The following is a 23,949-nucleotide window of genomic DNA, read 5'->3' as shown; positions in this document are numbered from 1 at the left end:
ACACTGGACGCAGATAACCTACTTGTTCCGGACACTGGACTTGAGATGGACACTGGACAAGGATACCGAAGTCATCACGGACACTGGACTTGACACGAACACCAGACAAAAATACTGAAGTCGTCACGGACACTGGACTTGACACAGACACTAAAATGAGGAACAGACTACTGAACCTTTGTAGACTAACACAAGGTTAGCAACCACATTGCTCAGGCACGGAGGAAGTAGGCAGAGTTCCTTATAAAGTCCAGGATGTGCTGGAATACGTTTGGAGGAATATTCCTGGTGCGCACACTGGCCCTTCAAGAACAGGGACTAGCGTGCGCATCCTACGGGAACAGAGTGGTGGAAAGAGCGGAGATGCCGGCACAGAGGACAGGGAGGCTGGCATCCTCTGGGGTGAGTAAGACTCGGACCATCAGCGGTACAGTAACTTTTTTGATGAGCCCAGGGTCATTGATGTTCTCTTCAGGTTCCCAAGATCTCTCCTCAGGACCAAAACATTTCAAATCCACAAGGTAGAAAGCATTCCCTCCAAACTTCTTGTAGTCCAAAATCCAAATACATCTGAAGAACCCCTGGGAGGAGACGCAGAGTTAGAGGAATTACTGTACCGGTTGAGGACCACAGGTTTCAGGAGGGGAACATGGAAGGAGTTGTGAATCTTGAGAGTAGGAAGCAGATGTCGTTTGTAAGACCTGAGATTGATTTGTCGTAAGATTTCAAAGGGACCAAAAAACCTGGGAGCAAATTTGTAGGGAGAGCTTATTAGGTGAATATTTGAGTGATTACACATTGTATTAATTTTTTTAATTTTTTCACAAGTCAGGAAATATTATCAATTAGATTCTAATTTAGAACATTTCCATGTGCTGGGCACTAGAGGGAGCAGTTCCAAAAATTGCAGCATGCTCACTGTGGTAAAGCAACCTCATTGATTTATGCTGCAAATTTGGGGTGGACACATTCTCCTCTAGTGTCCTCACACAATCCCCCCTCCCTTCTTCTGGCTAGTGCCAAGAGAAGAAAGGGTTTGAATCTTCAAACCTCTTACACTATGTGCCGCCATTTTCTGAGCGACTGCACAGTGTAGGAGGCTTAGATACAGGGCTCAGCAGACAGTATCACACGAACATAATACTCACATCACATACACAAACATAAATTACCTGCCGCCGCCACCTCAGCTGGTCTATGCTCCTATTCCTTGCGCCTGAACATATGGCCGGAAGCTGCGGCCGAAAGTCGTCATCTTACTGTCCGGCATTGGCTTCCAGTCCACATGAAAATGGCGCCGGATTTCGCTCTGCAAACGAGCTTCGTTTTGGTCTGTATTCCCTATGGGGTTGTATGTGCCGTATTCCATCTTTGTATGTGTCGTTAATCGACACATACAGAGATGAAAAAAAAATGGCAGTCCCCATAGAGAAGTAAAAGTTTGAACACAGTAAAAATTTGAACGTGACAACACTAATAAATAAAAATGTTCTTTATATTTTATTAAAAGCAATAGAATAAAAAAATGTAAAAAATCATGACACCTTCCATTTAACTCCAGGAGAGAACTGAGGAGATGGCCTTCTTTTCCTGTCAGCGCATTTCTTCATTCAAAAAACCGCCTGCAAGATTGCTGACTTGGTTTGTTGCCAGATCTGAAGGAAACTTCCATAGGAAACATTATCTGCAGGAACTTTGGAGATAGCAGAAACCAGAAGAGGCACACGAGGATGTTGACTGTAAACTATAAAAAAAACAAAGCATAAAAAAAAATTTATATTAAAGTTTTATTAAAGTGTAAAAATAAGTGGCTTTTTTTCCTATAATAAGTGTTTTAATATAGGGAAAAAATGAAAACTGTAAAAATAAGTACACATATTTGGTATTACCACGTTTGTATCAACCCAAACTATAATGTTATTTTTCCCGCGAGGTGAACACCGCAAAAAAAATAAAATGAAAAACTATGCCAGCCTCGCTATTTCTTTGGTCACGACCACTCCCAAAATATAGAATAAAAAGTGATCAAAAAGTTGCATGTACCCCAAAATAGTACCAGTAAAACCTAACACCCGCCCTGCAAAAAACAAGCCCCTAGGCTATGTTCACACGGAGTATTTTGGGGGAGGAATATCTGCCTCAAAGTTCCAAACGGAATTTTGAGGCAGATATTCCTCCCCCAAAATACTCCGTGTGAACAGCAATTATCGCGCCGTTTTTCGCCCGCGGCCATTGAGCGCCGCGGGCATAAAACACGCTTTCTCCTGCCTCCCATTGAAGTCAATGGGAGGTCGGAGGCGGAAGCGCCCGAAGATAGGGCATGTCGCTTCTTTTTCCCGCGAGGCAGTTTTACTGCTCGCGGGAAAAAGACGCCGACGCCTCCCATTGAAATCAATGGGAGGCGTTCTCGGGCCGTTTCTGCCGAGTTTTGCGACGCGGTTTCCGCGTCAAAAAACTCGGCAAAAGACCCCGTGTGAACATAGCCTAAGGCCTCATGCACACGACCGTAAAAACTCCCGTTATTACGGGTCGTAATCACGACCCGTAATAACGGGCTCATAGACTTCTATTGGCGACGGGTGCCTTCCCGTTTTCTCACGGGAAGGTGCCCGTTCCGTTAAAAAAGATAGAACATGTCCTATTTCTGGCCGTAATAACGGCACGGACAGTCCATAGAAGTCTATGGAGCTCTCGTAATAACGGGTGACTACATGTGTGCACCCGTCATTACGGCAGCGTTGCTAAGCGACGTCAGTAAATAGTCACTGTCCAGGGAGCTGAAAGAGTTAACTGATCGGCAGTAACTCTTTCAGCACCCTGGACAGTGACTACCGATCAGTATAAACCTGTAAAAAATAAAAATAAAAGACGTTCATACTTACCGGCAACTTCCTGCTTCCTCCAGTCCGGTCTCCCGCCCGTTGCCTTGGTGACGCGTCCCACTCGACATCCGGCCCGACGTCCTGGATGACGTTTCAGGCCATGTGATCGCTGCAGCCAATCACAGGTCAATCACAGGCTGCAGCGGTCACATGGACTGCCGCGTCATCCAGGGATGTCGGGCTGGATGTGAAGAGAGGGACGCGTCACCAAGACAACGGCCGGGTAAGTATGAATTTCTTTAACTTTTATTACAGAAAAGGCTGTCCCTTCTCTCTATCCTGCACTGATAGAGAGAAGGGGCTGCCGATTAGTGCAGTGCTATTTTGCCGCCAAAAACGTGCTCGTAAATACGGGTGGAATACGTGTGACACCGGACCCATATTTACGAGCACGGGTTCGTAAATACTGGTGCAAAACGGGTGGAATACGTGTGACACCGGACCCGTATTTACGCCAGTATTTACGGGTGGGAAAAAATACGGTCGTGTGCATGAGGCCTAACACAGCTTTTTTGACTGAAAAAAAAAAAAAGTTATGGCTCTCAGAATGTGGCAACACAAAAAATAAATAATTTTATAAAAATGTGATTTTATTGTTCAAACGCTGCAAAACATAAAAATAACTATATACATATGGTATCACCGTAATCGTATCGACTTTCAGAATAAGGTAAAATGTAATTTATTGCGCACGGTGAACACCATAAGAAATAAAAAATTTAAAACGCCCAAATCACTGTTTTTTGGTCACCTTAGCTCTAAATAAAATGTAATAAAAAGTAATCAAAAAGTTGTATGTACCATAAAATGGTACAAATAAAAGCTACAGCTCGTCCCACCAAAAAATAAGCCCTCACACCGCTCAATCGACCAAAATATTAAAAAAGTTATGCTTCTCAGAATGTGGTGATAGAAAACAATTTATTTTTTTTAACAAATAGTCTTTTCTTTGTAAAAGTAGTAAAATTAAAAAAAAAACTATATAAATTTGGTATCACTGTAATCGTACTGAGACACAGAATAAAATTAAGATATCGTTTTTAAAAAGACGGTGAAAGACGTAAACATAAAACCCCAAAAACCATGGGAGAATCACAGTTTTTTCCCATTTCAGCCCACAAATATTTTTTTTTTCCGTTTCCCAGTACATTATATGGTACTTTAAATGGTGTCAATAGAAACTACAACTCCTCCCGCAAGAAATAAGCCCTCACATCACTCTACTGACGGAAAAAGAAAAAAGTTATGGCTCTTGGAAGGCGGGGAGTGAAAAACTAAAATAAAAAAGCAAAAAAGGATCAATCCTGAAAGGGTTAATTAATTTCAAATAAAAAACCCGTTTGTGACCACATATGGGGTATTGGTGTACTCGGGACAAAATTTCTTTACAAATGTTGTTTATGCTTTTTTCTCTTTTATCCCTTGTGAACAAAAATGTTGATATTAATATTCACAGCCTAATTCCACTAAATTCTACAAAAAACCTGTGGGGTCAAAATGCTAACTATACCCCTAGAAAATTTCCTTGAGGGCTGTAGTTTCCAAAATGGGGTCACTTTTGGGGGGTTTCCACTGTTTTGGTCCCTTTAGGGCGTTGCAATCGCGACATGGAACCGAAAACCATTCCAGAAAAATCTGCGCTCCAAAATCCAAAAGGCGCTCCTTCCCTTCTGAGCCCTGCTGTGGGGCCAAACATCAGTTTATGACCACATGTGGCGTATTGCCGTAATCGGGAGAAATTGCTTTACAAATGTTGGGGTGCTTTTTTCCTTTATTCCTTGTAAAAATTTGATGTTTTAGCAGAAAAGTAGATTTTCATCTTCACAGACTAATTTAATTAAATTCGGCAAAAAAAGTGTGGCGTCAAAATGCTAACTATACCCCTGGGAAAACGCCTTGAGGGGTGTAGTTTCCAAAATGAGGTCACTTTTGGGGGGGTTTCCACTGTTTTGGCACCACAAGACCTCTTCAAACCTGACATTGTGTCTAAAATATATTCCTATAAAAAGGAGGCCCCAAAATCTGTCTAGGTGGTCCTTTGCTTCTGAGGCCGATGCTTCAGTCAATTACCATACTAGGGCCACACGTGGGATATTTCTAAAAACTGCAGAATCTGGCCAATAAATATTGAGTTGAGTTTCTCTGGTAAAACCTTCTGAGTTACAGAATTTTTTTTTTTATTACAAATGAATTTTAGCACAAAACATGTAATTTGTAAATGTCACCTCTACTTTGCTTTAATTCTCGTGAAAAGCCTAAAGGATTAAAATACTTTCTGAATGCTGTTTTGAACACTTTGAGGATGCAGTTTTCAAAATGGGGTGATTTATGGGACTTTCTAATATATAAGGTCCTCAAAGCCACTTCACAACTGAACGGGTCCCTGAAAAAATAGCCTTTTGAAATTTTCTTGAAAATGTGAGAAAGTGATGCTAAAGTTCTAAGCCTTGTAACGTCCTAGAAAAATAAAAGGACGTGAAAAAAACGATGCGAACATAAAGTAGACATCTAGGGAATGTTAACTAGTAACTATTTTGTGTAGTGTTACTATCTGTTTTACAAGTAGATACATTTAAAATTAGAAAAATGAAAATTTTTGGAAATTTTCTCTAAAATTTGAAGTTTTTCAAAAATAAACCTTGAATTTATCGACCAAATTTTTTCACTAACATAAAGTACAATATGTCACGAGAAAACAATCTCAGAATCGTGTGGATAGGTTAAAGCATTCCAAAGTTATTACCACATAAAGCGACACATGTCAGATTTGAAAAAATCATCTGTCTCTACAAGGCCAAAACAGGCTATGTCCTAAAGGGAATAATAAAGTATCAAAAAAACACAGAGACAAAACAAAACGTTTTTTTATTGAAATAAAAAACTCCCCCACACAACCCTCTTTGACCATCTTATTTAAAAAATAAAAAAAAAGTAGATCATCGAAGTAGTCCAACAAATCTACGACGCAGCCCAGATGGTCCAGCAGAACCTGCCAAAAAAAATCAGGATGAAAAAAAAACAAACATGCTCACCTACAGCAGACTTCTGTCTTCTTCCCTGCACCACAATAAAAACTAGAGGTCAATCGCAGATGTTGCGATTTTTGCAAGGGAAAAACTGTGATTCCACCGCAAAAAAACGCAACACAGAAAAAAAAAAGGAAAGGGATTTAGGCTGGGTTCACACGTGGCAGAATTTCACTTAAATTCCGCTGCGGACACTCCGCAGCGTTAATCCGCAGCGGAGCCGTTTCTCCATTGACTTCCACTTTAATTTAGCAGTGTTCGTTTAGACGATGCGTAAAATTCCGCTGCGGAGCATAGGCTGCGGAGCGGAATTTGGTGTCCGCAGCATGCTCTGTCTGTTGCGGAGCAGTGGCGGACTGGTTGCGGACTCATGGCGGAATTTCTCCATTGACTTCAATGGAGATTCTAATTTCCGCAATGAAGTCCGCAGCTGTCATGCACATGTTATGTGTGCTGCGGTTGCGTTTTGCTTTTTTAACTTGACATTTCTCCATTCTGGCTGGACCTATGTATTTCTAGGTCTACAGCCAGACTGAGGAAGTCAATGGGGCTCCCGTAATGACGGGAGCGTTGCTAGGAGACGTCAGTAAATAGTCACTGTCCAGGGTGCTGAAAGAGTTAAGCGATCGGCAGTAACTGTTTCTGCACCCGGGACAGTGACTACCGATCCCAATATACAGCTACCTGTAAAAAAAATTGAAGTTCATACTTACCGAGAACTCCCTGCTTCTGTCTCCAGTCCGGCCTCCCAGGATGACGTTTCAGTCTAAGTGACGGCTGCAGCCAATCACAGGCCAATAACAGGCTGCAGCGGTCACATGGACTGCCGCGTCATCCAGGGAGGTCGGGCTGGATGCCGAAGGAGGGACGCGTCACCAAGACAACGGCCGGTAAGTATGAATTTCTTTGACTTTCACAAGGGAAAGTGCTGTCCCTTCTCTCTATCCTGCACTGATAGGGAGAAGGGAAGTACTTTTACCGCAGTCCGCAGCAGCTAGTCCGCATCAATTTACTGCACATTTTGGGCAGATCCGCAGCAGAATCTGCAACGCAGATTCTGTGCGGCATTGATGCGGACAGTTGCGGAGGAAATCCGCCACGTGGGGGCATGCCCTTAACTAACCCAGAATTCTCTACTCCTGCGTCCACACCAGGCTCCAGGGATGATGTTTCATCCCATGTGACTGCTGCAACCAATCACAGGCTGCAGCTGTCACATGGCTATGTGTAAGGCATCATTTATACGAGCGTAATATACGCGCGTGTGACGCGCGTGCTTTTCATGCGTGTCGTACGCACCTATATTAGGCCATGAGGCAGTGCAGACAGTGCGTGAATTTTGCGCAGCGCGGGTGCGTTGCGTAAAACTCACGACATGTCCTTTCTTTGTGCGCTGTTCGCGCATCACGCACCCATTGAAGTCAATGGGTGCGTGAAAACCATGCATGCCGCACGGAAGCAGAGATATTGAACATGTTGCGCTTTTTACGCAGCGGACAAACGCTGCGCAAAAAGCACGGGCTGTCTGTACTGCCCCATATACTTCTATTGGTCCATGCGAGCCGTGTGAAAACCACGCGGCCTGCACGGACGCAATTCATATTAGTTTGAATCCGCCCTAAGTGTGAAACTTTTTTTACGTGTAGTTTTCCGCAGCAGACATTCTGGCCGAAAAACTGCACCATAATTTGGTGTGGTTTTTCGGCCGGAATTCCAAGTGGCGCCCAGGGCGGGTAAGCTGTGTGCTTTTACGCAGCGTATCCGTCCTGTGTGAACTTACCCTTAATCTCTTCCCGCACCTTGACGTAACTGCACGTCTAGGTGAGAAGCAACTTTGCGCACGCTACAACACAGCGGCGGTAAACTGCACAGAGCATCTGCCCTTGTCTCCAGGCTAAGTAGAAAGGACCTATAAAAGCGGTCCCTTGTCGCAGATCGCTCCAATTGGTTGGTCTGTACAGACTAACCAATCAGAGCTCAGTAGTACACTGAAACTTTACGACAGGCTCTGATCTCACAATCCCAGCACTTCTTTAATATTTCTGTGGTAATTACAGCAGAGCAAGCGTAATATCATTGTAACATGTCATTTACAGCGTAATCTCGTGGGATTACGCTTGCTTTGCTGTAACTACCACAGAAACAGTAACGAAGTGCAGAGATTGTGAATAGACATCCCGTGGAATGTCTATTCACTGTCTAAACACTTCAGTATTGTTAATGTGTAAGTATAAGACAGCACATACTGATCTAAAAGGATCCCTATGTGCTGAGGAAATGAATGGAGAGAAGTCTATGACGCTGATTGGTCACTGATTGGTCAGCGTCATACACCCACTTGGTCAATAGTAAAACACGCCCAGTTGTCCATTGAGAAACTCATTAGCATAAAGCTAAAATCGCTAATAACGTGGTGAAAATAGATATTTTTAAAAAAATAAAAAGCACTGCTGTCACCTACATTATAGCGCCCATCTCCTTATGTAGGAGATAGGGCACTTATAATGTGGTGACAGAGCCTCTTTAAGGCTGCTGCAGGGGTCCAAGTACAGCCAGCAGGGCTGTCAGAAATAAAATTTTTGCAGATCTTCTTTTCTGATAGCCTTGTTGAAAAAATTGTTAAAGCGAAGGTGTCATGATTTTTTTTTTTTATTATTATTATTATATTGCTTTTAATATGATATTAACATAAATTTTATTTATTTGTGTTCTCATGTTCTACTTTTTACTGTGTTTACTTTTACTTCTCTTGGGGGGCTGCCATTTGCTTTTTCATCTCTTAACGACACATACGGAGATGCTATACGGCACATACAACAACATTGAGAATGTGAACGGGAGCCGTTCCATTCTCAGAAGTGCGTGCCGTCTGTGTGGGAACGGCGCATGCGCCGCTCCCACACAGATCAAAACAAAGCTCGTTCGTAGAGCGAAATCCGGCGACATTTTCATGTGGACCGGAAGCCGCTGCCGGATAGTAAGATGACGACTCGCGGCCGCGGCTTCCGGCCATATGTTCAACTAAACGAAGGCGCAAGGAAGAGGACCGTAAACCAGCGGAGACGGTGGCAGTAGCAGGTAATTTATGTTCGTGTATGATGTGTGTATTATGCTCGTGTATGATGTGTATATTATGTGCGTGTATGTTTGTGTGATACTGTCTGCTGAGCCCTGTATCTAATCCTCCTACACTGTGCAGTTGCTCAGAAAATGGCGGCACACAGTGTAGGAGGTTTGAAGACATTCAAACCCCTCCTTCTCCTGGCACTAGCCAGAAGAAGGGAGGGGGGATTGTGTGAGGACACTAGAGGAGAGTGTGTCCACCCCAAATTTGCAGCATAAATCAATGAGGTTGCTTTACCACAGTGACCATGCTGCAATTTTGGGAACTGCTCCCTCTAGTGGCCAGCACATGGAAATGTTATAAATTAGAATCTAATTTATAATATTTCCTGACTTGTGAAAAAATTAAAAAAATTAAAACAATGTGTAATCACTTTGTAATGGATCTGCCAGACACAGCTTCTGTGTTGACGCCCGTGGTTAGTCAGTCTGCACCTGCTCCTAAGTCTGATCGAGTGACCCCTCCTCCTACCAATCAGGCTGGGAGGCTGAGGAGTGGGAGAGCCTATCACAGCCTGGCCAGACGGAGCTAGCTCCCGCCCTCTGTCTATTTATACCTTCACTTCCTCCTCCTCCTTTGCCTGTGATTCTGTCTGTTTCCTGTCTCTGCTGCTGCTGCTTGTACTTTTGTCCTCTGCTCCATATAGACCCTGGCTTACTGACTACTCTCCTGCTCTGCGTTTGGTACCTCGTACTCCTGGTTTGACTCGGCTCGTTCACTACTCTCCTGTTCTGCGTTTGGTACCTCGTACACTCCTGGTTTGACTCGGCTCGTTCACTACTCTTGTTGCTCACGGTGTTGCCGTGGGCAACTGCTCTGTTCCCCTAGCTTCTGTGTAGCCTTGTCTGTTTATCTGTCGTGCACATAGTGAGCGTAGGAACCGTCGCCAGTTGTACTCCGTCGCCTAGGACGGGCCGTTGCAAGTAGGCAGGGACTGAGTGGCGGGTAGATTAGGGCTCACCTGTCTGTCTCCCTACCCCGGCATTACACACTTAAATACTAATTGTTTAACTGAAAAAAATTATAATAATTTCTAGCGACACATTCCCTTTAAGCAGACAAATCTTTTTGCTCAACAATTTCTTGCTCTGAACCCCAGTACTTTTTATACCAGGCCATACAGGTGGCATCCCACCAACTAAGCAGTAATGCTGCAATACTGGGGATTGGTCCTGAATATGGGCCTAACTAAGAAGACATCAGTGAGGGTCTATTAGTCCACTGATGTGCTCGACTACTGCCCCCTATACCACATCACAATGCCGTGGGCTCAATTTGAGGCAATTCAAAAATTCATCCACTACAATGATAATTCCCAGTGCCCCCCCAGGATGTCCCCAATTTCACCCGATTCTTTAAATTTAGACCCCTTATATCTTATTTGGGCCAAAAAAAATTGAGCCCCCAAACAGTCCCCCTGTCCTGACAAAAACTGGGAAGATTGTGTGGGACCTACTGCACCCACTGTTTATCAGGGGTACCATTCATACATTGACAACTGGTACACGAGTGTACCCCTGTTCAAGTGCCTGGCAGAGCAAAACAGTGGCGTGTGGGAAAGTCCGCATAAACCAAAAAAATTCAGGGCCAAAAGGATGTCCTAATGCTGACATCCATACATGATGCCACCTGCTCTCGTGTACCTGTGCGTGGTGGAACATCCACAACACAAAATGACTGGGCACTTAAACAATTACCATTAACTAAATGCCCGAAGGCAAGTGGAGCCCGGGTTCAAAAAAGTAATGACACTCCTAGTGTAAAGGATCTGCCAGGCACAGCTTCGGGGTTAACTCCCATAGGTAATCAGTCTACACCTGAATCTACGTCTCTGAGACTGACTCCGTCTTCCACCACTCAGGATGGCAGGCTTAGGAGTGGGAGAGCCTATCGCAGCCTGGCCAGACGGAGCTAGCTCCCGCCCTCTGTCTATTTATACCTGCCTTTCCTGTTTCTCCCTTGCTTGTGATTCTTTCCGTGTGGTTTCCTGGCCCAGCTACAGCTCCTAACTATTTGATCCTGCTCCATACTGATCCTGGCTTACTGACTACTCTTCTGCTCTGCGTTTGGTACCTCGTTCTCTCCTGGTTTGACTTGGCTCGTTCACCACTCTGTTGCTCACGGTGTTGCCGTGGGCAACTGCCCCTTTCCCTTTGCTTTGTATTCCCTTGTATGTTTGTCTCGTGCACTTACTGAGTGTAGGGACCGCCGCCCAGTTGTACACCGTCGCCTAGGGCGGGTCGCTGCAAGTAGGCAGGGACAGAGTGGCGGGTAGATTAGGGCTCACTTGTTCGTTTCCCTACCCCCGTCGTTACATAATCACAAGCCCATACCTAGTCTACCCTGGTCCCTGACACCACTATGGACCCCCTTGAGACCCTGGCTCAGCAAATGCAGGGTCTCTCCCTACAGGTCCAGGCCCTGGCTCAGAGGGTCAACCAGCCTGATGCTACCTTGATAGTTCCCCTCACCTCCTGAACCCCACCTCAAGTTGCCCGACCGGTTCTCAGGGGACCGGAGGGCTTTTCTCTCCTTTCGGGAGAGTTGTAGGCTTTACTTTCGCTTAAAGCCCCACTCCCCAGGTTCTGAGAGCCAGCGAGTGGGTATAATTATGTCCCGGCTCCAGGACGGGCCCCAAGAATGGGCCTTCTCCTTGGCTCCTGACGCCCCTGAACTTTCCTCCGTTGATCTTTTCTTTTCTGCTCTCGGACTCATTTATGACGAGACTGACAAGACTGCCTTTGCCGAGAGTCAGCTGGTGACCTTACGTCAGGGAAAGAGACCTGTTGAGGAGTATTGTTCTGACTTTAGGAAGTGGTGCGTAGCTTCTCGGTGGAATGACCCTGCCTTAAGGTGCCAGTTTAGGTTGGGTCTGTCGAATGCCCTGAAAGACCTGCTAGTTAGCTATCCCTCTTCTGACTCCCTAGACCAGGTTATGGCTTTAGCGGTACGACTTGACCGACGTCTCAGGGAACGACAACGCGAACGTTTATGTATATTTCTCCTCCGACTCCCCCATGATGCCTCCCGAGGTTCCGTTGCTTCGTTCTTCCCCGGGAGACTCAGAGGTACCTATGCAACTCGGGGCCTTCGTGTCCCCCCAACAACGTAGAGATTTCCGCAGGAAGAATGGTCTCTGCTTCTACTGTGGGGATGACAAGCATCAAGTGAACAACTGTCCTAAGCGTAAGAATGCTGCCGGAGAACAGCCGCGCCTAAGTGATCATCGGGGAGGTCACTTGGGCGCACAGGTATTTCCCGTAAATATGAAACGTAATAAGATCTTGCTTCCCTTTCAGGTCTCTTTTGGTGGTAGGTCTGCTTCGTGGATTCAGGGTCCTCTGCTAATATCATGTCTGTGGAATTTGCTATGTCTCTTGCTATGCCTTTGATTGATTTGCCTAAACCTGTCCCGGTAGTGGGTATCGACTCCACTCCTCTTGATAATGGTTATTTTACACAGCATACCCCTGTTTTTGAACTCCTTGTTGGCTCCATGCATTTGGAGCAGTGCTCTGTACTGTTGATGCAGGGATTATCGTCCGATTTGGTTTTAGGCCTTCCCTGGTTGCAGTTGCATAATCCCACGTTTGACTGGAATACTGGGGAGCTTACCAAATGGGGTAATGAATGTTTGACGTCATGTTTTTCTGTTAATTCTATTTCTCCCCCTGAGGAGGTGAACACGCTACCTGAGTTTGTTCGGGACTTCGCTGATGTTTTCTCTAAGGAGGCCTCCGAAGTGTTACCTCCTCATAGAGAATACGATTGCGCTATCGAATTGGTACCAGGAGCTAAGCTTCCTAAGGGTAGGATATTTAATCTTTCTTGTCCCGAATGTGAAGCCATGAGAGAGTATATCCAGGAATGCCTGGCCAAGGGTTACATTCGCCCCTCTACTTCTCCGGTAGGTGCTGGCTTCTTCTTCGTAGGGAAGAAGGATGGTGGTCTTAGGCCATGCATTGACTACCGTAACCTGAATAAGGTCACTGTAAGGAACCAGTATCCCCTTCCTTTGATTCCTGATCTCTTTAATCAGGTTCAGGGGGCCCAATGGTTCTCTAAGTTTGATCTACGGGGGGCATATAACCTTATCCGCATCAAAGAGGGGGATGAGTGGAAGACTGCGTTTAACACGCCCGAACGACATTTCGAATACCTCGTCATGCCCTTTGGGTTGTGTAATGCGCCGGCGGTCTTCCAGAATTTCATAAATGAGATTTTGAGAGATTACCTGGGGATATTTCTTGTAGTGTACCTTGATGACATACTGGTGTTTTCCAAGGACTGGCCCTCCCACATTGAGCATGTCAGGAAGGTGCTCCAGGTCCTTCGGGAAAACAAACTGTTTGCAAAAACCGAAAAATGTGTGTTTGGGGTACAGGAGATACCATTTTTAGGTCAAATCTTCACTCCTCATGAATTCCGCATGGACCCCGCCAAGGTTCAGGCTGAAGGCGTTACAGTGTTTTTTGTGGTTCGCTAATTATTACAGGAGATTTATTGCTAACTTCTCGGTCATCGCTAAGCCCCTTACGGACCTCACTCGCAAAGGTGCTGATCTCCTCCACTGGTCTCCTGAGGCTGTCCAGGCTTTTGAGGTCCTTAAGAAGTGCTTTATCTCGGCCCCGATGCTGGTTCAGCCCAACCAAATGGAGCCATTTATCGTGGAAGTTGACGCATCCGAGGTGGGAGTGGGGGCTGTCTTGTCCCAGGGTACCAGGTCCCTCACCCATCTCCACCCCTGTGCCTACTTCTCCAGGAAGTTTTCGCCCACTGAGAGTAACTATGATATTGGCAACCGCAAACTCTTAGCCATTAAATGGGCATTTGAAGAGTGACGCCACTTCCTGGAGGGGGCTAGGCACCAGGTAACGGTCCTTACCGACCACAAGAATCTGCCCGGAGGCTAAACCTGAGACAAGCTCGATGGGCACTATTTTTTACCAGATTCATCTTTTTGGTTACCTATAGGGCTGGGTCTAAAAATATTAAGGCCGATGCACTGTCGCGTAGCTTCATGGCCAGCCCTCCTTCGGAGGAAGATCCTGCTTGTATTTTGCCTCCCGGTATAATCATTTCTTCTATTGATTCTGATTTAGTCTCCGAAATTGCGGCTCATCAAGCTTCAGCTCCCGGGAACCTTCCTGAGGACAAGCTGTTTGTTCCCCTGCAATTCCGGCTAAGGGTACTTAGGGAAAATCATGACTCCGCACTATCTGGTCATCCAGGCATCCTGGGTACCAAACACCTCATTGCCAGAAACTATTGGTGGCCTGGGTTGCCTAAAGACGTTAAGGCCTACGCTTGTGAGGTTTGTGCTAGGTCCAAGAGTCCCAGGTCCCGACCAGCGGGCTTACTACGTTCTTTGCCCATTCCCCAGAGACCTTGGACACATATCTCCATGGATTTTATCACCGATTTGCCTCCATCCCAAGGCAAGTCGGTGGTGTGGGTGGTAGTAGACCGCTTCAGTAAGATGTGCCACTTTGTGCCCCTCAAGAAACTACCCAACGCCAAGACGTTAGCTACCTTGTTTGTCAAACACATCCTGCGTCTCCATGGGGTCCCTGTCAATATTGTTTCGGACAGAGGGGTACAATTTGTTTCTTTGTTTTGGAGAGCCTTCTGTAAGAAGTTGGAGATTGATCTGTCCTTCTCCTCTGCCTTCCATCCTGAAACCAATGGCCAAACTGAGAGGACTAATCAATCTCTAGAACAATATTTAATGTGTTTTATCTCTGACTGTCAATATGATTGGGTCTCATTCATTCCCCTCGCTGAATTTTCCCTTAATAACCGGGTCAGTAACTCGTCAGGGGTCTCCCCCTTTTTCTGTAATTTTGGGTTTAATCCACGGTTCTCCTCCGTTTCATCTGGTAGTTCCAACAATCCCGAGGTAGAGGTCGTTCATCGGGAACTGTGCACAGTCTGGGCCCAGGTTCAGAAGAACCTAGAGGCGTCCCAGAGTGTACAAAAAACTCAGGCTGATAGAAAACGTTCTGCTAACCCCTTGTTTATGGTCGGGGATCTGGTGTGGTTATCGTCTAGGAACTTGCGTCTTAAGGTCCCGTCCAAGAAGTTTGCTCCCCGGTTTATTGGGCCGTATAAGGTCATTGAAGTCCTCAATCCAGTCTCCTTCCGGCTGGAGTTACCCCCATCTTTTCGTATACACGACGTGTTTCATGCCTCCCTCCTTAAACGCTGCTCCCCGTCCTTGGCTCCCTCGAGGAAACCTCCTGTTCCCGTTCTCACCCCTGAGGGGGTGGAATTCGAGGTGGCCAAGATTGTGGACAGCAAGATGGTCCAAGGCTCCCTCCAGTACCTGGTCCATTGGAGAGGATACGGGCCTGAGGAGAGGACTTGGGTACCCGCCCGGGATGTTCACGCTGGGGTATTGGTCAGGAAGTTCCACCTTTGTTTCCCCAGTAAACCAGGTCCACTTAGAAAGGGTCCGGTGGCCCCTCATAAAAAGGGGGGTACTGTAAAGGATCTGCCAGGCACAGCTTCGGGGTTAACTCCCATAGGTAATCAGTCTACACCTGAATCTACGTCTCTGAGACTGACTCCTTCTTCCACCACTCAGGATGGCAGGCTTAGGAGTGGGAGAGCCTATTGCAGCCTGGCCAGACGGAGCTAGCTCCCGCCCTCTGTCTATTTATACCTGCCTTTCCTGTTTCTCCCTTGCTTGTGATTCTTTCCGTGTGGTTTCCTGGCCCAGCTACAGCTCCTAACTATTTGATCCTGCTCCATACTGACCCTGGCTTACTGACTACTCTTCTGCTCTGCGTTTGGTACCTCGTTCTCTCCTGGTTTGACTTGGCTCGTTCACCACTCTGTTGCTCACGGTGTTGCCGTGGGCAACTGCCCCTTTCCCTTTGCTTTGTATTCCCTTGTATGTTTGTCTCGTGCACTTACTGAGCGTAGGGACCGCCGCCCAGTTGTACCCCGTCGCCTAGGGCGGGTCGTTGCAAGTAGGCAGGGACAGAGTGGCGGGTAGATTAGGGCTCACTTGTTCGTTTCCCTACCCCTATCGTTACACCTAGATAAATTCTTTTAGGGGTGTAGCTTTTGAAATGGGGTCATTTCTGGGGGTTTTCCATCGTTCTGGGGGATCAAAGTCTCTTCAAAGATCAAATGGGGCTGTTGAACCAATCATGCAAAACTTGGGCCCTGAAAGCCTTGGGGCTCGTCCACACGTAACGGAATTGCTGCTTATTTTACATCCAGAATTGCGGACGGAAAATACGCAGCAGAATACAGTAGCAGCATAGTGGGTGAGATTTAACAAATCTCATCCACACGCTGTGTAAAATTTCCGTCCTGAAATTCACCTGCGGTGCGTTTTTTCCTGTTCTGCAACATTTCAATTTCTGCTGCGGAAAGTAGACTGAATTGCTGCGTTTTTCAGGCGATATCACCATCTCCCAACATTGAAAAGAAAACCCCAAAATCTGCACCATTTTCTGCAGTAAAAAACGCAGGAAATTATGCGATTTTTCCACAGCGGAATGTCTGCAGCATTTCCGTTACGTGTGGACGAGCCATGAGGCTCTATTGAAGAGCTGAAACGTTGCTGTATTGGATTGATGGAATAAAGCACCTTTTCTAATTTTGCTAGAACTTTTTGAGTGCTGCCTGTTTTTTTGAAAAAAAATAAATATATATATATATATATATATAAATATATATATATATATATATATATATATATATATTTATAGATATATATAATAGAAAAAAGCAGCACTCAAAGATAAATTCCAAAATGGATTTGGGTGCCCAGCAGGTACTCCTGATCCAAGGATAATGAATATATAAAGAAATCCCGCAGCACTCTGGTATGGCAAATAAAGATGATGTATTTCAAATTTATATGGCACACCAAAAAAATGGCGACAGCACACTGCGAACGCTCATGTTACCTAAACCGCTAAATATAAAGAAATATGCATTACTGCTAAATCTACTTATAATAGGGAGGTTCTTAGCGCACATTTTGATCAAATTGTGTTTGCCCACCTGCCACGACAAGGCGACCTCTGTAAGGTGGGAACCTAAGCTGCACATACACCCAGAACTGGGACTAAGCCTACATATAGCAGTAATGCATATTTATTTATATTTGACGGTCTAGGTGACATTGATGTTCGCAGTGTGCTGTCGCCATTTTTTTTGCATGCACGTTTTGTTTCATTTTGTTGGACTGTGCCATTCAAACCTTTGTGTTGTTTATGTGATCCATATATGTGTGGGGTTAGTGACTGCCTCCATTTTTTGTTCTTGTACGCCTCTCATTCTGCCCTGGGTGATTTTAATTAGTTCAATGCGGGTTCCTACCATCCCCAGATATATGTAGGCTTAGGCTGGGTTCACACGACCTATTTTCAGACGTATTGGAGGCGTTTTACGCCTCGAAATACGCCTGAAAACAAGCCTCGAATACGTCGGCAAACATCTGCCCATTCATTTCAATGGGTTTGCCGACGTACTGTGCCGACGACCTGTAATTTTATGTTTCGCTGTCAAAAGACGGTACGTAAAATAACAGCCTCGTCAAAGTGCAGGACACTTCTTGGGACGTAATTGGAGCCGTTTTTCATTGAATCCAATGAAGAACAGCTCCAAATTACGTCCGTAATTGACGCCTCGCAAAACGCCAGTACGAGCAATTACGTCTGAAATGCAGGAGCTGTTTTCTCCTCGTAATATATTGTGTGATATATTCTAAACACTTATAAATTATTTTAACTTTTTGAGATACAGCTGCTTTGTATTTTCATACAGAGCAGTTGTATCTCGCCGTGACCTGAATCCGTCAGGTCAGCGGGACTGACGGGTTTAGTGACAGAGGGTCCTGGGTGTCTGACATGCAGGATCCATCTGTTATCAATCACATCTAAGTTATGAACCCGTTAGGGTATGTGCACACACACTAATTACGTCCGTAATTGACGGACGTATTTCGGCCGCAAGTCCCGGACCGAACACAGTGCAGGGAGCCGGGCTCCTAGCATCATACTTATGTACGACGCTAGGAGTCCCTGCCTTGCTGCAGGACAACTGTCCCGTAGTATAATCATGTTTACAGTACGGGACAGTTGTCCTGCAGCGAGGCAGGGACTTCTAGCATCGTACATAAGTATGATGCTAGGAGCCCGGCTCCCTGCACTGTGTTCGGTCCGGGACTTGCGGCCGAAATACGTCCGTCAATTACGGACGTAATTAGTGTGTGTGCACATACCCGTACTGCCGCTGACATGACGGATACAGGTTTCAGCGCTAGACACAGATGCTCTGTATCAGGGGCGTAACTAGGAAAGACTGGGCCCCATAGCAAACTTTTGACTGGGGCCCCCCTCTGCTGGGTATCACACAACCCCCCCCCCCCTTGTAGATAGTGCCTCCCTATAGATTCCACCACAGCGCCCCCCCTATAGATAGCACCATACACAGCCCCCTGTAGATAACGCCATACAGACCCCCCCCCCCCCCAAAAAAAAAAACTGCCTATAGTTTGTCCTACAAAAGACATGCATCCCCTATCCACAGGATAGGGGATACATGTGTGATCGCTGGCAGCGATAAGGAGAACGGGGGACCGAAAGTCCCCAGAAGTTCTCCATGACTAACCTCGGACTTCTGGCGTCTGCGCAGTTCAATAAAAATGAAAGGAGCGCTGGTCACGCATGCGCACAAGCGCGACCGGCGCTCTATTCATTTCTACGGAGCTGCCGACACAGACCCCGGAAGTCCGAGGTTTGTCATGGAGAACTTAGGGGGGACTTTCGGTCCCCCGTTCTCCTCATCGCTGGGCGTCCCAGCGATCCCACATGTATCCCCTATGCTGTGGATAGGGGATGCATGTCTTTTGTAGGAACAACCCCATCAGTGGCGTTGCGCTGTAGCGGCAATAGCGGCTGCTAGCGGAGCCTGCGGCCATGGGAGGGGGCCGTGCCGGCGGGTGCCACGGGCCCCCTTATGCTGCAGGCCCCGTAGAAGTCGCTACGGCTGCTATAGCGGTAGTTACGCCACTGCGTATAGGTTTGTACGGTGTAAAACTACAGCTCCCAGCATGGCCGGAACAATGGTAAGGATATGCTGGGAGATGCGGTTTCACAAAAAAAAAATCATACCACCCATCATCTCGCTGCAGATTATACAGTGACTACAATACTGATTAGAGGCAGAATAAACATTTACATTAAGTGACTCACCGGTGACGTCTCAGATTCTAGTTCTTTTCTTCTCCCTCCGGTTCAGACATCTATGATGGATTTCTCCCGGCCATGACCCATTTCTGCAGTTTTCCGTTTAGATGTCTTCAGCTTCTCACTTTTAAAACATTTCTGCACCTATAAACAAAGTTAAAATTCTCAACACATCTAAATATAACTGTCACACAGAAGCCCCTGTAGATAGTGCCCACATATGGACTCCAGAGCTGCAAGGCAATAGTGCTAACCACTGAGCCACCGTGCTGCCCTACATATAGCTTCCCCTATAGTTAGTGCTCCACGTATAGCCCACCTCTGTAGATAGTGTCTAACATATAGCTCCCCCTGTATATAGTGTCCCACATATAGCCCACCCCTGTAGACTGTGCACTACATATAGCCACCCTGTTGCTAGTGCCCCACAGGTAACCCACCCCTGTATATAGTGTCCCACACATAGCCCACCCCTATAGAAAGTACCCTAAAAAATAGATCCCCTATAGATAGTGCTCTACATATAGCCCACCCTTGTATAGTGTCTCATATATACTGCCCCACATATAGACCCCCCTGTAGATAGTGGCCCACATCCCCACATACAGACCTCCCCTGTAGCTAGTGCCCCACATATAGACCCCCCCCTGTATATAGTGGCCCACATATAGAGCCCCCTGTATATAATGGCCCACATATAGAGCCCCCTGTATATAATGGCCCACATATAGAGCCCCCTGTATATAGTGGCCCACACCCCCACATATAGACCCCCCTGTAGCTACTGCCCCACATATAGACCCCCCTGTAGCTACTGCCCCACATACAGACCCCCCTGTAGCTACTGCCCCACATATAGACCCCCTATATATAATAGCCCACATAAAGACGACCCCCCCCCCCCATTATAGATAATGCCATTCACATTTTTGAGGGGAAAAAAAATATAAACTTGGCATACTCACATGATCCCGTTCCCACACTGTTCACTGGCGATGCAGACATGCTCTCTTCTGAGCATGTCTGCAGGAGCTGAACGAGCGTCCTCCAATGACGCTGATTGGCGGGGCAGAATGACTTGCCCCGCCAATCAGCACCTTCCAAGCATGGAAACGGCGCGATGATGTCATCGCGCCGCTAGCCAATCAGTGTCATTGTAAGGCACTGGATGGTCAGGCACGGAACATGCCCGGCCATTCAGTGCTAATACATGTATTTGGCTGCCGCTAGCACTGGGGCCCCCTCCGGTGCTAGCGACACCTACAGGCATGAGGAGAGGGCCTGTGTAAGGCTCGGCGGCGCGGGCCCCACAGTAGCGGCGCTACCGCTGTAGCAGCCATAACGGCTGCTAGCGGCGCCACCGGCCATTTGGGTGGGCATGTCGGCTGGCGGCACGGGCCCCCTCAAGCCCCGGGCCCCGTAGCAGCCGCTACTGCTGCTACCGCGGTAGTTACGCCACTGCTCTGTATACAGGCTACAAAGCAGCTGTATCTCAAAGTTAAAATAATTTTTAAGAAAATGTATTTAGAAAGTTACACAAAACACACTGATAGACATTTTTATTTAAAAAAAAAAGGATTTCAAAAGGTGTACGTAGCCTTTAAGTGGTCAGGTCTTCAGCACTGAGATCTGTGACAGGCGTCTGCACTTTGGGACTAATAAGGACTGAGTGAAAAGTAGTAAGAGTCATATTGGATTATTAGTGTGAAGATGAGAGGTGAAATAGACTTGTTTTGCAAGGTCTAAGTTTTGAGAATGAATTTGAAATAGAGAAAATCTGCTGACCGAAATCAAGATTGAGGCATGTGCCAAGGTTGTCGTTGTCTGTGTCGGGAGGTTCGGAGCGTAGGGGGGGGGGGGTGGCTGTTTTATCCAGGGCAGTTTTTAGAGTTTCATTGTGATGTTTGTCAGCCAGACTGGGACAGGAGAGGTAAGATAGGGGACAATGAGGACTGTAGACTGTCTATGAGTTGCTGAGTATTAATGGCTTGTAGATTTCTGTATGTCTAATCGGTAGGCATGTCCTAAGGTGGCAGAGAATTTTTGACAGATGCCTGTTGGACCCTATTAACAGTCAATAAGATTAGATGATTTTGAACATGGATCCATTATACCATTCATACTCCATTCCGGACAGCTCTGTTCACAATTGTGTTATTTCTCCATCAAGTTCATGTTGCTTTTGGTCAGCATAGAGAAGCATGCTGTGCTATCCGGTTAGGCTCCGTTCATATCTCCGTTGCTATTTCGTTGTTCTGCGTCGTCATAGGAGCAGAAAAACTAGATTGACGGTGTGCCGATCCGTCATTTTGATGGAAAAAAATAGCACTACGTGAAAAACTTCCAGCAAATATGACAGAATATATGACGTAGCCTCCGACGCAGATGTGAACAAAGCCTAATAAAAACACAAAGCATGGTGGGGATCCCAATAGGTCATAACGAATCATGAGGCATTCGTCATAGTGGTCATGGATCCTGTGAAACCATCAGTTTGTGCCAGTCTTCCTTTTACTTTATTTTTGGACATTTATGTTAATGGTAACATCAAAATACTAAGGTATTGTTTTATTTTTTAGGTAGGTTGCAGAACAAAAAAGCCGAGGCAGAACAAAGTGTGAACTTTGAATTGTTACTTGGAGTGTGACCGAAGATGGTGGCCGCGCTATCTACAGAGGGGTGAAAGAACATTCCAGACGAAACCATCATGTCCGTCACACGCGCGCCAAGACTGCCTTTGTTTACTAACCGTCCATATTACTGGTTATTTTCTACCAGTGTATACATAAATCACCACGACTCTCCTCGGCCAATGGAATCAGGGAGTAGGATTCTGCTGGCTGTCCCTCATTGGCAGCATCAGGAGAGGACATGTGCGTCATTTCTGCAACCAACTACAGCGCTAGTCACATAACATGCCACAGGAGCCAGCACCGCAAACGCCTGTCAGCGCACAAGAATACGAGCACTAGAGCGAGCCTGTATGTTAAGTCCTTCCCCCATAAACTTTTAGATGCATGCATAAATGCCGCCATTTTCCCGGAGCACGAAACTCATTGTAAATGGAGCGGACGTCTCCAGCAAAATGATTTCCTGAGCGACGACATTAAGGTAATTTGCATTCCGTCCTCTTCCAGAAAGATTCTCCGCCCACACTCTCCAATCAGAGCTGCTGACTAGGGGCGCGCCAGTTGCGTCATTCGTTGCTGGGCTGCCGTGCAGCTTGTGCTAGCTGGTGTGCGAGGTCGTTGGCGCCATATCTATTTGTTACGGTTTAGGCCAAGTTATAATGAAGCGGAGTTGACTTTGTTGTTTCCTGGTATCAGCTCGCAGCGGTTCAGGATGGAGGTGGGTATCCTATGTGGCTGTACTGTGACTTGTTCTTAGAGGCGCATTCACTTTGTGGCGATGGACACAAGTTGCGGGGGTAGTTTCCGCTGTCTTCATTTGTGCGGGTAGATGTAGCTGTGCCTGTTGTACATTTGGTGACGTCTGCTCGGCATATGCGCGGTTATTGGTGGTTCATGTGACTTTATACCCTAAAAGATGGGTGTTCTTATCAATAAACCTGTCGAGTCCCACAGAAGAAACACGTGACTGATCTGCTGAGAATCCAGGATGTACAATATGTCCGCGTGATCGGTCACGGTACAAGTCAGGACTTTGATCAGTGGCAAGAAACGTCACTAGTGTCTGGATGGTTCAGCCAAGTCCTAGGCTTTCAGTGGACTGGATCGTTGAAAAAAATTGGTAGAGTTTATTTACACGGTGCAGTGTTTTTTTATGACACAACCAGGTGTGGATCGTTAAGGGATGGGGCAAGTATATAGAAAAACTCCTTCTTGAATCCAATCCTTGAGGCTTCAAAAACGGCACTGTGTGAATATAATCTTATCAAGACAGGAGAGGTGGGAAAACCTTTTTTAGCATGGAGCAGCAGAGCGCATGGTCGACTGCCACCCTATTCAAGGTCCTTACTATGGTTGAGAGCATTGGGGAGGAGCCGGGGGTTTGTGACCCTTGTTCTCACGATCAGCGGGGCCCCCAGCGATCAGACAATTTTCACCCATACCTGGATAGGTTATTGTTAATTCTGGTACAAAGGCTCTGCTCATGGCGTTCAAGTTCTACGTTGGGCGCATATGCTGGGGAAATCCTGGGGTATGCCACAGTGTACCATACATTGGCCCATAGAATCCAATGCAAAAGAATAGTATATCTCGTGGCATAGCTTTCTTTTGGGGATCCCTCTGCACTGATCAGTGTGGTAGACTGAGTTTCAGTACGGTGGGGTGGGGGGTGGGGGGTGAATGGATCATAGGCAATGTAAAAAATGGCCATGCATAGTAAGCTGCTGATCTTCTTTTTGGCATCTCTCTGCTTCTATTAATAGCGGTGGGCTCGCCTCAGTGATGTCCTTATACTCCCACAGGTAGAGAAAAGTGGGAGCTACTGGAATGTCGGGAAGATTACGCACTCCCCTAATAAGTTATACTATAAAGTTTAATATCTTATTGATTTATTAGTACGCTTTAAAGTACATGTGATTTCTGACATGTCATGGACTCTTGTCTATAACACGTGGGAGGTTGCCATTGATGAGTCAGACGTATGAAGTGGCTGCCGCGTACGGCTTCACCTCCAGACCGGCCATATAATGTGTGTAATAAATCTTTAGCTGTCCAAGGGCATTTGACAGCAGAGCG

At 46.3% G+C, this 23,949-nt stretch overlaps 1 protein-coding gene and 1 long non-coding RNA gene across 4 annotated transcripts in view; one reads left to right on the top strand and one right to left on the bottom strand.

Moving 5' to 3' along the window:
- Window positions 1-1,477: 1,477 nt before the first annotated feature.
- On the bottom strand, window positions 1,478-23,137 carry LOC142657909 (uncharacterized). Its single transcript, XR_012849999.1, has 2 exons — window positions 21,993-23,137; window positions 1,478-1,744 (listed from the first exon to the last, which is right to left on the bottom strand). It is a non-coding gene; the product is annotated as an uncharacterized LOC142657909 (long non-coding RNA).
- Window positions 22,334-23,949, top strand: part of IVNS1ABP (influenza virus NS1A binding protein) — a 32,317-nt gene continuing 30,701 nt past the window's right edge. The window contains exon 1 of one of the 3 annotated variants that reach the window (XM_075833439.1): window positions 22,334-22,354. The gene's annotated coding sequence lies outside the window, so the exon portion shown is untranslated. Of the gene's footprint in view, window positions 22,355-22,426; window positions 22,592-22,881; window positions 22,994-23,949 lie in introns of those variants that run through there. The other 2 variants (XM_075833437.1, XM_075833438.1) reach the window with 2 other exon arrangements.

Source organism: Rhinoderma darwinii, chromosome 7 (assembly GCF_050947455.1).
Source record: "Rhinoderma darwinii isolate aRhiDar2 chromosome 7, aRhiDar2.hap1, whole genome shotgun sequence".
NCBI lineage: Eukaryota > Metazoa > Chordata > Amphibia > Anura > Rhinodermatidae > Rhinoderma > Rhinoderma darwinii.
This window is presented reverse-complemented; position numbering and strand designations above follow the sequence as displayed.